The 14,772-nt window shown below is 33.6% G+C and overlaps 1 non-coding gene across 1 annotated transcript; it reads left to right on the forward strand.

Annotated features, from left to right (window-relative positions):
• Positions 1-646: 646 nt before the first annotated feature.
• Positions 647-1,165, forward strand: LOC110007972 (uncharacterized). Its single transcript, XR_016056743.1, has 2 exons — positions 647-820; positions 916-1,165. It is a non-coding gene; the product is annotated as an uncharacterized LOC110007972 (transcript).
• The last annotated feature ends 13,607 nt before the right edge of the window (positions 1,166-14,772 follow it).

Consider the following 14,772-nt stretch of genomic DNA (forward strand, 5'->3'; position numbering starts at 1 on the left):
TATAGTCTGGCCTGTTCATGCGCCATACTGTTGAGCAAGCATGAAATGAGGAAGATGTTTTTTTCTTTTTTTTTAAATCATAGTAACTAGGCTAGATAAGAGAAGTCAATATATAGATGCGGTTCTCTTCTCTTTCATCAAGGATCGACGGCTGTAATTGTCGCGTTTCACCCATGCCGGCGAAAAGGGGTAACATCGGACGGTTGAGGTTTCACCATACTCATTAACACAGTGATTGACAGGCGGGACGTCGACGTCAGCGCCGATTTGGGGAAACCTACCCCGTTATTTTTTTTATCCCTTTCGCAAATTTGGCCTTCTACATTTAACCAAATCCTCAGGCAGTCCTCGAGAGACCTCTATAAATACCAAGCTTTTCATTGCCTCATCACCACCACCACCTTCGCTCTTAGCCTCTTCATTTGCTCCTTGCTCTTCTTCCAAATCTTAGTGTTTTTCTGTCTGTTTTGTGAGTGGTAATGGCTCAGATTAGGGTTTCTGGTTTGGCCATTCTGGCCATGGTTGTGCTTTCTGCCTACGAAACTGATGCTCAATTACTGCTGTGCGCTCAAGTTAATATATACCTTCTCCCGTGTCGGGCCAGCATTCTTGATTCCAACATTCTTCCGACCTCGATTTGTTGCAGCAGCCTTCAGGCCCTGGCCACCCTCTCTTTGGGTCCTCCCGACCGGAGGAAGGAATGCTGCCAGTGCTGCAAGAACTACTTGCTGAGCCTCAACATCCTCGTCGCCCTCAACCTCTTCAACCAATGCAACTGCAACCCTGGGTTCCCCTTCGACCCCAACTTCGACTGCAACTCGTAAGCAAGCAGGCCTGCCTATTGAACCTTCTCTCTGCCTCTCTATTTTAGTGCGGTCGCCGGAGAATAACTGACGTGTGTTTCTTTTCGTGCAGGTTGTGATCTCGATGCCGAGGACTTGGCCGTGCTTGGTTTGCTAGAATAGTTACTCTATACTCGGCCAACCGGCAGCGGTCTTTCTATAGAGCGCCTGTATGATTGTGTGTTTGTGTTTTTTTTCTAGCCTTCGTTGTGACCCCTCTCTTCTTCTTACCCTCCATGTATCTCTGCTAAGGTTTCTAAGAAAATCTCCATGCACATGTTTGCATGGCAGATACGTGAAATAAAGGCGCTTTTTAACTATCATTTTGGGCTTGCAATGCCTATATTTGCAATTATGTTGGTTGGAATCTATAATTTTGTGTTTGATTGAAGTAAGATGCTGCTGCCGAAGCCATCTCTTCGACGAACTTTGGAAGCTGCAGCTTCCATGGGGCAGCATGGAAGCTGCTGCATCCAAATTACAGCATTAATTTACATAGATTTGGAAGCAATGGGAAGCAGCGGCTTTAGGAAACCGTGAATTCCAGTAATCAAACACGCCCTAGGAGTTTTGTAAAGTCATAGGTAAACAAATGGAGTTTGGTTTAAAGGCTGCTAAATTTTCTAGAAAATGTAAAATGCAACTGTGATTCTAATGACTTAGAAATTTTTTGTATAGTTTTTTTTGCCCTTTAAGTCTATTTTATTTGAGATTGTTTACACATGCTATTAAAAAATCATCTACATATAGTGATCATATAACAAAATTGTTTCCACTATTCTAGACATATACACAATGATCTAACCCATTAGCTACATAACCAATTTCAGTAATTGCATTATAAAAGGTAATATACCACTGCTTAGAAGACTGTTTTAGACTATATAAAGATTTTTTAAATTTATATACATTGTCTTCTTGGCCTTTAATTACATATCCTTCTAGTTATTTCATATATGTATCTTCCTTTAATACTCCCTTTAAGAAAGTTGTTTTGACATTCATTTAAAATAATTCTAGATCATAATATGCAACTAAAGCTTGGATGATCCTAATAGATGAAAATTTTGCTACTGGAGAATAAGTCTTTACATAATCTATGCGATCCCTTTGGGTGAATCCTTTTGCTACAAATCTAGCCTTATATTTATCGATGGATCTATTTGCATTAAACTTTTTCTTTAGGACCCATTTGCAACCAATGATTTAGGGATGTCAGTCAATTCCCAAACTTGATTTCTTTTAATAGAATCAAGTTCATCATCCATGGCTTGAGTTCACTCAGCTGAGTCAAGAGAGCTAAGAGCTTCATTGTATCTTTGAGGTTCATCTATGGAATCGTCACTCGTTGAATAATAATTTTCTTCATTCATAAATACATAAAGTTCTTCTAAAGTTATAGGTTGGACTCTAGTTCTTTTAGGCCTATCTGGTATATTTGATTCAATTGAATCATTCTCACCAATTATAGAGGGAGACTGTGAAATAGGATCTTGGAGACCTTAATCTTTATCAATTTCATGTAAGTCAATAGGCTTACTTAAAATATTTTTCGTTATCTATATTTTCTAAGAAATGAGTATCACGACTCTCTATTAATGTTCTAGTATCATGGTTATAGAATCTATAGCCCTTAGAATTTTTTGAATAATCTATAAATGAGCATTTTATAGTTTTACTTTGTAATTTATCTCTATTTTATGGTGGTATAAGAACATGTATCAAATAACCCCAAACTTTCAAGATAGTAAGATCAGGTTTCCTACCTGACCATAATTCATATGGAGTTAAGTCTATAGTTTAGTTGTAATACGATAATAATATACATTGCAGTGTTGAGAGCCTCACCCAAAAAATGAGGTGGTAAATTTGAATAATTCATCATAGACCATTAAAGTTCTATTTATTCTTTCAGATATACCAATTTGTTGTGGTGTATATGGCATGGTTGTTTATTGAATTATACCATCCACCTTACAAAATTCAGTAAATAAGGTGAATAAATATGCACCTCTCCTATCTATTTGGAGAATTTTAATATGTTTACCTAATTGATTTTTTACCTCGGCTTTAGAAACATTTATAAAGCATTTAATTTTTTATTAATTAGGTATACATACCCATAACGTGAATAATCATCTACAAATATTATAAAATATTTTATACCTCTATGTGTTTTTACATTTAATGGGCCACATATATTAGAGTGAACAATAGTAAGTAGGTCACTAAACATTTTCCCTTTAGAAAAATAGTTCTTAGTTAATTTACCAGAAATACGTGGCTCGCATGTTTTCAACATAATTTCTCTTAAACTAGGGAGCAGACATCTTTTAACCATCTGATTCATTTTATTTTTATTTATACGTCCTAATCTTAAGTGCCATAAATATGAATCATTCATACACACAAAAGCATCAAAAGATGCATCAAAATAACCAGAAAGAGATAAATTTTCATTAATATTCAATCGGTACAAATTGTTAACTTTAGTACCATATACCAATACTTTAGAATGCTTCCCAATGATGACCCGACCAGATTTGAACCTTATATCATAACCCTTGTCGTCCAGCCTAGGGATAGAAATCAAATTGCGTCTCATATTGGACGTATACAACGTATCAGTCAATAGGAGATTTGGTCCTCCTGGTAAATATATCTTGAAAGTACCGATACCAAGTACATCACAATAGGTGTCATTCCCCATATAAATTTGTTAGTTACCAGCTGTGATCTCCTTTAACTCTATGAATTCATACTTAGTCCTCGAGACATGTCGAGTGGAGGTTGAGTCGACCCACCAATTTTTCAGATCATGGTCGGCAACCAAAGATTCTAGGACTACGTAGATCAAATCCTTTCTTTTATTTTGATTATTTCAAGCAGGGTTGTTATTCTGGTTTCTATTTTTATTTTGTAACTTAGGTTAAACTTGATGTGCTTAATTTCCTTACAAAAATAAGTTTTTTCAATCTTATTCTTTTGATTTTTAAAATTTATCCCCTTTTCCTTATACCTATTATTGTTCTGATTATTGTAAGGTTTCTTGGGGACCTTAGAAGATGAACTTTGGGCAAAGTGGAGCTTTTTCTTCCTCATTCTCTTCTCAGCTTCAATAATGAAGTGCATGAGAAGATTCAATATAGTTATCCCTTGTGCATAATGGTTTAATGTAATTACAACATGCTCCCAAGATGGAGGGAGACTGTTATGGACAATGAACACTTGCATGCGATCATGTACTGGATTCTTAGTAGCAGCAAGGTCCGTTGAGAGCACTATCATTTTATTGACATGCTCGGTCACTGAGTCCGATTCTTTCATTTTGCAAGAATTATATTTTGCTAATAACAATTGCACATGGGTCTCAGAAGTGGTCGCATACTTTTCAGATAGGGTACCCATCATACTTTGAGTTGTGGTGTGATCCTCAAAGACTCTAATTAAATCTTTCTTCCATAAAAATCAACATAGTAGTTCTAGCTATTTTGTCATCTTCTAACCATTTTTCAAGTCACCTTCTGGCTTGACCATTGACATTAAGCTCTAAAATTGGTGGTTCTGTATCTAGAACATAGTCCACCATATCTTGGAATAGAATATATCTAATTTTTCTTTTCCACATGAAAAAAATTAGTTCCATTAAGCTTTTCAAGTTTGGATTGTTCTGACATGACTAGCTTAGATGCCATTTTAAATTTTAGATAATACATAAAAGTTCAAAAAATTTAATTGTTTTTAAGAACAGGGTTGTCTGCTACTCAAATAAAATACGTTGCCGACTCTTTATGGGCAGTGACTTCAATGAAGAATCCTCTCGAACAGTTTATGTTTGCACTGTTGTGATGCAACAAAAAATTAATAAAGTAAGACAACAAACTACTTTATGTTAATTCTTGCACAAGACTAATTTTCATAAATATATAAATATGTTTTAACTCTAGAGAGAAAGTCTATAATAGTATTTGATATTCTCAACAAAACATATGCCATAACATAATCACAAAAATTGAGTTCACTAAATCAAGATCATGAAATTTTCTCCCTAAATTACAAATCAAACATACAAAATAAGTAAAATGAACAAAATAATATGTGGCAGCGGAAACTGATATATATATATATATATATATATATATATATATATATATAATCAGTTTCTTATGATGAAGGCCAACCACACAATTTGAAAGATGCAATTGTCCTTGGTGATGCTGTTTCGGACTTGCCAGCTTTCCTTCCTCACTAAGGAGAAGTTTGCATGAGCCTATGCATTGTGATCAAATATACGTTTGTTTTATTCTAAAGTGGAAAGGGAGCAAATTTTAAGGACCTCTTGTGCAGACATGGGGCGGTCAATAAATTTGAGTGCGACCCAAAAATAAAGAGGTTATTTTACAATACAAGAATCAGCAACTGGTTTTACAAACCAATAGAGCCTTATTGCTATGAGTTATGGAAAACTGTAAAAACAATTTGCGTCCTTATGGGGGGTGCTGGTGTCAATGTACCATGAAAGAGAGAAGGAGAATGGAGTTAAAAAATTTAGACTATTAAATTTAAAGTTATAAAAAACTTACAGTAAAATAGAGTGAATAATAAAATGTTAGAAAAAATTTACAGTAATATATACGTGAATGACAAAGCACAATATCAAAATTACTGCAAATTAAACTCAGAAAAATAAGATATAAAACACATTTAGTTGATATGTAGTACCAAATCTTCCACCAAAAATTCTGCTATCCTTCTGTAAACCTCGCGCTTGATATTATTTCGTGGTCCTCGAGGTTTCAGGAAAAAGGATGCAGCAAAGGGACGATAGGTAGAAAAACTATAACCTTAGATCATGGAGGATTGAGGGTTCCCCAAAATAGAATGACTCGTAATGACCCAACTGATGAAAAGAAACAAAAATAAAATTGAACTCTCCAAATACAAGAGCTTTATCCAAGCTACAGAACAAAAGCTTGCACTAGATTCTTAGAAACCCTAGATGATCATCAAACCAAGCTCCTTCAACTATGCAATGCTTAGGGTTTCTAAGGCTTCTGAGAACAAAATGAAATGGAAGAAAACTTCAACCTGTAACCTAGAGCGCTCCAGATTAGGGCTTCAAAGGGGAGAGGGAAAAGTGCAAGGTTAGACAGAGAAAACAGGAGACAACCAGAAATGTACCCTTTCTCCCTATCGATCCACTCACTGTAAGGCTCCATCAACTCGGGGCTTCGCTCTCTTTAATCAAGAAAGATAATGGATAGACGGATGAGAGAGAGAGAGTATGAAAAGAAAATACTAACAAGCCCCTTATACCCGAATAAACGTCAATTCGAGGACCTTTAAAATAGAGTAAATAAATAAATAAATAAATAAATAAATAATGGAACCTGAAAGCTCTGGTACCAATGTTAAACTTTTATGGGAAGAGATGAAAACACCAAGCTTCTAGGAATTGAGGGCAGTGTCATGAGGCTAGGGATCGCAGAGGGCAATGTCGTGAGACTAGGGGTCGCAGAGATTAGGCTTTATTGGAACAACTAAGAACTCAAAAATAGTTTCTCTGTATTTGCCTTTCTAGAGCCATGAAAAACCTAGTTATAGAGGGATAGAGGAGTTCGTTTCTCAACATTCCGCTTCCTCCTGAAATCTCTTAAAAACGTGACCTTTTAATCTTGCGAAATGGGTAGTTATCATCTACCCGTTGAATAAAGACATCTTTTCTCTCTAAAAAAACTTTTTAAATGATAAATATTAAAACAATAAGATAAGTAATAAGAGAGAGAAATGTGGGACATCTGAGGCCCCATGGCCACTCACATGTACCAAAATCTCAGCATTATTGATCCCGCCATTATTCTGGACTTGAACTCGGTATGCTGCACTAACCTTCGGCGCCTGGCCCCCTTAACCGGCTCTCCAACAATCTGCAGGTGCTGCAGGCTTTCGTTGAACGTCATCAGTACCATCGGCCTCTTCAGGCAATGCAAGAGGGCTCCTCCGTTCAACTGCATCCCGTAAGCAAACAGGCCAACCAATCGGGCCTCCTCTCAGCCTCTCTTGTTTCGGAGAACCAGCAACGGTCTTTCTATGCTGAGCCTACAAGAGTGTGTGTTTGTGTTTGTGTTCTACCCTTCCTTGTGACCCCTCTGTTCCTTCCTACTGTTTATGTATCTCTGCTATGGTTTCCAAGAACATCACAATGCACAACATGCGTGAAATAAAGGCGCTTTTTTAGCCATCTTTTTGGACCTGCAATGCTTATATTTGCACTTATATATGTTGGTTGGAATCTATAATTGTGTGTTAGATTGGTGTAAGATTCTGCTTCCATTCTGCTGCATCCAAATTTCGGCATTTATTTACTCTGTTTTGGAACCCGTCGCTTTTGGAAGCCGTAAATTCTAGTAATCAAACACCCCCTAAGAGTTTTAATGGTAATTAAACAAATGGAGTATGGTTTAAAGGATGCTAAATTTCCTAAAAAACGTCAAACACAATTGTGATTCTCATGACTTAAGAAGTTTTTTAAACTTATATTTTATTTTTCCCTTTTAATAGTTTTTATAAGGAAAAGTATACGAGCCTATTTTACTTTTTGTTCAAGGAAGTCACAATTGGTCTCATCCTTTGGATTTCAAATTGGGTAGTTGTAAGAGTATCATTAAAAAGACTTAAAGTTAAAAAAGAAAGGCTATCGGACTTCGTGACTAGCCCAAGCCTTTTAATTTGACATGTAATAAGTAGAAGTGATTGTAACCCCTTTATAATAAAAATAAAGAATTTCATTATATACAAGAGAAAGCTTTCTATGTTCCCCTTACAACATAGAAGTTCTATGTTCCCCTTTATCCAACCGTCCATTTTTGAATGGAGGGCTAAGATTGCCCCAATCACAATGTCATGTTTGTACACTGTTTTATTTTTAATTTTTTTTCTATAAACTCTTCTGACACCAAATTTTGGATGTCAATTCCTATATTAAACTCGTACTAACGAAAAATATATAAAAAAAATATTTTCAATAAAATAAAATGACCAAAATACCCCTGAAAGATTCAAGGGGTATTTTGGTCATTATTTTTTATCGAAAAATTGTTGTTAATATTTTTTATAGGTACATCCCAATGAGTATATGTCATGTACCAAATTTCATATTAAAAAAAGTTGTATTAAAAAAATTAAAAATAAAATACTTTGAGACGTCGGATCTAAGATCAAATGGAGAGTGGCTCTCTTGATAAAAAAATGTACGACTGGATGGTAGGGGAACATAGAACTTCTATGCTGTAGGGGGAACATAGAAAGCTTTCCCTAAACAAAATCCCATTTTATAATTACGTTCAAGACAATATGCAGTCGACTACATGATAACACAATATTAGCTATATATCAATGTGGATAAATAGGAATCATATAAAGGTCGGAAGAGTTTTGTGGAAGACCCATTTTATCCTGGATATGCAAGACAGGATCTCATATACAACTTTTACATGAAAGAGAATTTAAGTACAAATTTCACAAGGCCGTCCACTTTTTGAAAATGTAGTACGAGATTTTGGCTCTCATTATATAAAGAAGGAAAAAATATGGGTATTGGCATGCACACAAATATAGATCAATTTGAAATAATTTAACATAAAATAGTCATTCAAGTTGTATACCTCTTTGAAACCTAGGCCCAAGTAATTGAAAAAAAAGGGTGTAGTTTGTACAAGGTTGAGGCTCTAAACAATCAAAGTAAGGTGCATATCTAAATAGTGTCGAAAGATCATTTTTTAGAAGCAAATATCTTTATGATGTCTTGGAAATTTATTTTCATCTCTATTAAAAATAGTGCAGATCGAGCAGATCTATAAACACTTGAAAAGATTGAAAAATTGACAGCCCAAATAATTCCTTATAGATGCACTATTTCCTAGATTTGAAATCTGTTTCTTTTCTCGTTTATTCACCTCAGGCACGAGATGATCAATTCGATGGTTTTTCAACATCGAAACAACCTCTCCTAGTGGTTTTTAGGAGGACCTTAATTCGATTGTTTAGGGCCTCAACCTTATTATCTAAACTCTGTTCATTTAAAAATTGTACTAGAATTGAATTTGGGAAAAATATAAAAAGCAACATAGACCTGTAAGGGACAACGTCTCAAAGTAGTATTTGATATTGTTATTGGGGAATTAGCAAATCCTACAATAGAAACTGGGCCTTCACTAATTACAAATGTCAATTATGTTGGTTTTTTAAGGTCTTACAATAGAATTGGTGTTTGGGATTTTTATTAACTTCAGAGTTAAAAGTGTTATTTGCTCGATTACAGGTGCACCACTCTTGTGGATTACGGCTCTATGCATTACTTGCTTTTACACAGCATCGCCACAAAAGTGCTATATCATGAAAACAATAAAGAAAAAAAAAAAGACATCGCAATAACAAGTAAAACCACCTTATCGTTTACATTGGGATGTACTCTGACCCCATACTATCATGTAGGGTGAGTCCTGTCTGTGTGACATACTTCTGAAAGCCCAATAGAATGTCTAACCCGAATATACTGGAAACAAATAACTGAGCATTTTTTTTTATAAAACATTTGCTCTGAAGATAATGTTTGCAAGCATTAGAATGCCCAAAAACTTGGGAAAATTGGAAGTAAAAAAACACTTTATTTCAAATGGAGCCAAATGCAATAGGGTAGAGATTTGTTTAAGTAAAATTGCAAAACACAATACTTGAAAGATATACCATTAGAGAAATAAAAAAAAAAGGAAAATTATACAAATATCCGTTTTATTTATTGTTATTACAACGATACTTTTTAGTTTCCGTTATACATATATGTCTGTTTTTTCAACTTCATAACGTTTTTTCTAAAAAGAAAGCCGAACTACCCATTTTTAATTTTTCAAAAATTAAAATTTTTAAAATTTTTGATTTTTTAAAAACCGAAAATTAAGAAATTTCAAAAACCGAAAATACTTAATTTTGGTTTTTGAAAAACCAAAAATACTTCATTTCTCTCTCTCTCAGTCTGTTTATGGGTGAGTTTCATATATGAAATACACCAAATTTATTGTAAGTTCGTTGGTGGAAATTGTATTCTTCATTTTTAGGATCTCTTAGGCTTTTGTTTCTTTCTAACGCGTGTTTTTTTCGCTTTGCCTTATAAATTTGTATATTTTTGGTGTTTTGATCAAATATATAAGAGATTTTCTCTTAGTTGCAATATATATGATTAGAGTGCTAATTTCATCGTAGTTGGTCGGAGAAAGACTGTATATCAAATTTTCCCGAGTATTTATTGACTATTGTTTGAAAATCATATTGGGATTTATTTACACATTTTATTCTTATTTTGACAAATATTTATAAAATCAAACTTTTGAATATCCAAAATAATCCAACTCCTGGATATGCCCTTGACGCTCTAAGTGATAGAGTGTAAGTAATTATTCATGCAATTATGTGTTGCATATATATGTAATCTCTATAACATATTAAAGCAATCATTTGCCTAATTGCTTTTCTCATTCCTACGTACACATAGATAATTGGGTAGGTTCCCGTAATGCTCTATGGTTTCAAATTTTTCGTTTTCATTAGATAATTTTGTCATGTTTTACATGATTTTAGGCTTCTTTGAGATAATGGTTCCCCGTCATGCATTATGGTTTTGTTATATTGGTTCGGTTTTTGTTTAATTTTGTGTAAAGCCATTATATATGGGAAATGATATAATACAACGGTTGTATAGTAGTATAATGCAACAACACCTCTAAAAAACCATATTTTTGGCATTTATATAACCCCAAATTTTGCACACATATTGTCTTCATCCTCATAATCAATCATATGAAAACAAAAATTTAATTTGCACCCTAGATAAGGTAAAAATTAGTACCCATCCAACAATGAATCTTGGCCTTAAATAATTCAAAATCACTTTTTTCTTTTTTAACATTATTAATATAATGATGATAATGCTATATAAAAATTTTGGGAATTTCTGAGGCCTATATCTAACCATCACAATAAAATGGACGGCTTATATTAATTGGGCTAGAATGAAAACTTTCTAGAGGGTTTTTTCAAAATTTTCTTCTTTGTGATTGTTCTTCATAATGAAAAGAATGTACATTTACAAAATTCCATTGTACTTTTGCGAAAATTTCAAAATTGCTTTTGCTTGATGGTAAAGTTACCTATTTAAATAATTTTTTAATAAAAAAATAATGATTGTTTTGATAAATACACCTATCACAACTCCTTCTAACTATTAAAAAATAATGATTGTTTGGATAAATACACCCATCACAAAACCTTCTAACTTAAATTTTTGTATTTTAAGGGGTTGCTAACTATAGACGTACCCAAATATATATAAATTATTTGACAAACCATTAAAGAGAAGAGTCTATGATATTAGGCGTGGTAATGGGTAGTTACGATTTTGGATATGTAATACATGCAAAGAGAGTTTTTGGGGAAACATGATGTTTAGAGAGAGAACTTCGGAAAACGTCACATTTAAAGAGAGGATTCTTGGGGATTCATGGTGATAAAAAAAAAAGAGACTGCTTTGAGAAACATCACGTTTAAATAGAGAGGGGATACATGGTGATGAGAGAGAGAGAGAGAGAGAGAGAGAGGTGATCATAGTGTAGCGTGGGTAAGATCTTGATGGATTTAGAGGCAATGGTTGCATAAGATTTATGACTGCGCAAAGTTCCAGTTCCATTTTCGCTTGATGAGAATGAGCATTGGCGGTGAGCAACGAGGGTGGTGATTTTAGGGAGAAGATGGGTGAGCATTGCAGTAACTGACGATAGTTTTAAGGGTGTGGGCATGGATGGCAACCTCAGGGATGAGATGAGGAGGAGTTAGTTCCCCATCTGGATCATCTAAGCACCGTGTATAATCAATCATCTAAGCTTCTAAGTCCTGAGGTTTTGATGAGGTATTTCATGGAGAGTAGTGGGAGAGGGTGGAAGGGCCCCTGAATCTTGAATCTATCATTCAATCGTCCAACTGGAAAACCGGCAACTGAATGTATTCAACAAATAATTTACTCAAAAGGAAATACAATCAAGCAACCGTTCCCTTATTTTTGACACATGGTTAGTTTGAAATTCTTTTTAACTTTAGAATTTGCAAAGAGAACTTATAAGGATTTTATGGAATTTTTGTATGTTTTCTTTCTATGCTTTTAATGAATAATTGTGGCAATGAGACTAGGAGATATAGAGGGCTTTTCTTTACTCATTAGGGGTGCAACTTTCAAATAATGGCGTTGACCTGTCTAACTTGGATTTTGCGCACAGCCCAACTTAACAATGTTATCTATCATAATATTTGATATGAAGCCCAACATATTCTCTCCACAGCCCTCCCTCCCCAACTTCTCGATCACGACAATAAAAAACAGTCAATTCTTGCAGTAGTAGTACTAATAAAATAATATTTTTATAGTTTCTCATTGTTTGCCATGATGTTCAATAAAACGCTGATAAACCACTACCCACTTGCTTTATGTAGTATGCAACATTTATCGAAAGTAATGCATACATACATACTATGCTATATTTTTTTTTTTTTTTGTTCGCGATTGTACATGTTGTACTTCTATAAAATCAAATAACCCATATTCATTTTTATGTAGTGCAATATTTATTTGCGATAATAATTGTCGTATTCGTCATGTACATTCAACATATGTTTAAAATTTATAGTGATATTAAATAATAGGAAATTAGGGTTCAAAATGCATATTCGAAATTTGTAGTAACTATGTAATAACAGGAAATGGGTCATAACCCTAGAAACCACTAAATTCATGAGAGTTCTTTGAACAAGATCAACGTAGAGATGCACATACATATGCTCTTCTGAGAGTAATGCAAAAGGTGGATCAACATATGCAATACGAACAGTCTCAAAATTCATAGACAATTATTTCACTAAGTGATTCTACACCAAAAATATTTATCAATCAAGAGCAACATAATATACTTTGAAATTTTGCTGGTCAATAAAAAATAATGATCATAGCAGTATTTACGAACTCACAAATCATTGTCATTCTACACAAATGTTTCTCACATATTTCTTGGAGAAAAAAACCCTCTAAAACTTCATTATCCTGCTTTCATTTCTGATACACCCTTGACAAATGCTATTCCTTCATCATCCAAGACAAATGTTATTCCGTCATCATGAAACCAACCAATTCTGCAATGACAATATCCCAACCAATTCTGCAACGACAATATTCCTTACCACTCAGAAAGAAGAAATCTTTTGCATAAGAATATATATAATGGAATATATCCATTAGCTTCGAAGGATACTCCAAATTTTATCGACCTATATCAAAAAGAAGAAATAGCCCATAAAACAAAGAATCTCGAAAACTAATTCATCAAATATTTTCATAGCAAATACTCGTTATAATTCTCTTAATAAATTTTTTTAAAACAGAATAAATAATTTAAGAATTTTAACAACTATAAATATTTATAAAAAATCATACGTAATTTCTATGAAGCATTTAAAATTATTAAAAAATTTAAAATAGAAAGAAAAGCAAGTTCTCAAAATAGAAGGGGTATATATATGAAAAAGTCATGATTGCTTATTTTATTCCTACGTGCAATGCACGTAATTGAACTAGTATATTTTAGGAAGAGAGAAAAAATAGAGATTTTAGGAAGAGAGAGAAAAAGTAGAGATTTTATGAAGAGAGAGAGATAATTTTCGAATGTCTTAATTTGAGAAAAAAGAGATTCTTTCCCCTATATTTTGATTCAAACTTTCTAAAATAGGCACCTATCACAAACTCAAATTAAAGAGAGAGAAAGATATATATACATATCAAGCTATCCATATATATGTAATCTTGTTTTCATATCCAAGAAGATTCCCTATCCAAACATGATAACATCTCTCAATGGAAGCAGGCCGCACCTTTATTTTTTTCTCTATTGTTTTGGTTTGAACTTTCTGAAATAGGCACCTATCCCCCCCTCAAATTCAATAGAGAGAGATATGCATATATATCTAAGATTATTTCTATATCCAAGAGGACTCCCCATCCAAGCATGATAGCATCGCCACTTCTTCTTTTTTCCTATTTTTTTTATTCAAACTTCTTAAAATTGGAACCTATCCCGAACTCAAACTCAAGACAGAGAAAGATATGCATATATAAATTTAAGATTGTTTCCATATCCAAGAGGGTTCCCCATCCAAGCATGATAACCTTTTGTTTTCCCATGCAAGCATAATAACCACTCTCAATACATGCACGCCCCAATCTCTCTCTCTCTCTCGTTATCTCTTTCTTTCATTAGTTAGGGTTTTGATGTTACCGAAGTTAGAAAACCTTATAGGGACCTTTCATTTAGTATTATGTGCTTAATTGTGGGAAGAGAAAGAAATGTCGGTACCTATTTTCTACATCTAAATTTTGTTGTTGCAATAATTTGTAGGTTCAATGAAACTTAACAAAGTCCAAATTGAAGGTAAGTCATAGTAATTCCTTTTATTTTATTTTTTCAATTAACTTTATATGTTTTTTTAGGTCTTTAAGATGAAGGTAAGTCGTAGGTGAAATAGTAGTAAAGGTGGAATCTCGGCCGTTAGATCTTCACCATGTAGTTCAGAATGAATATCATTATATGAATTTTAATATTTTTTCTAGAAATCGGATCATAATGAAATTTTAGACGTATATACTAAAACACAAGGCACGCAATTAAAAAATATTGTCCAAAATATAAAATGATCGAAATACCCCTAAAAATGATAGGGGTAATTTGGTCATTTTAAATTATTGAAAATATTCTTTTTATATTTTTATATGGTGCGCAATAGTGTTAGACAAATATGCCCAAAATTTTATCTTAATCCGATTTATAGAAAAAAATTAAAA

This window comes from Amborella trichopoda, chromosome 6 (genome assembly GCF_054954075.1).
Source record: "Amborella trichopoda isolate Santa Cruz 75 chromosome 6, AtrichopodaSantaCruz75HAP2 v2.0, whole genome shotgun sequence".
Classification (NCBI taxonomy): Eukaryota; Viridiplantae; Streptophyta; class Magnoliopsida; order Amborellales; family Amborellaceae; genus Amborella; species Amborella trichopoda.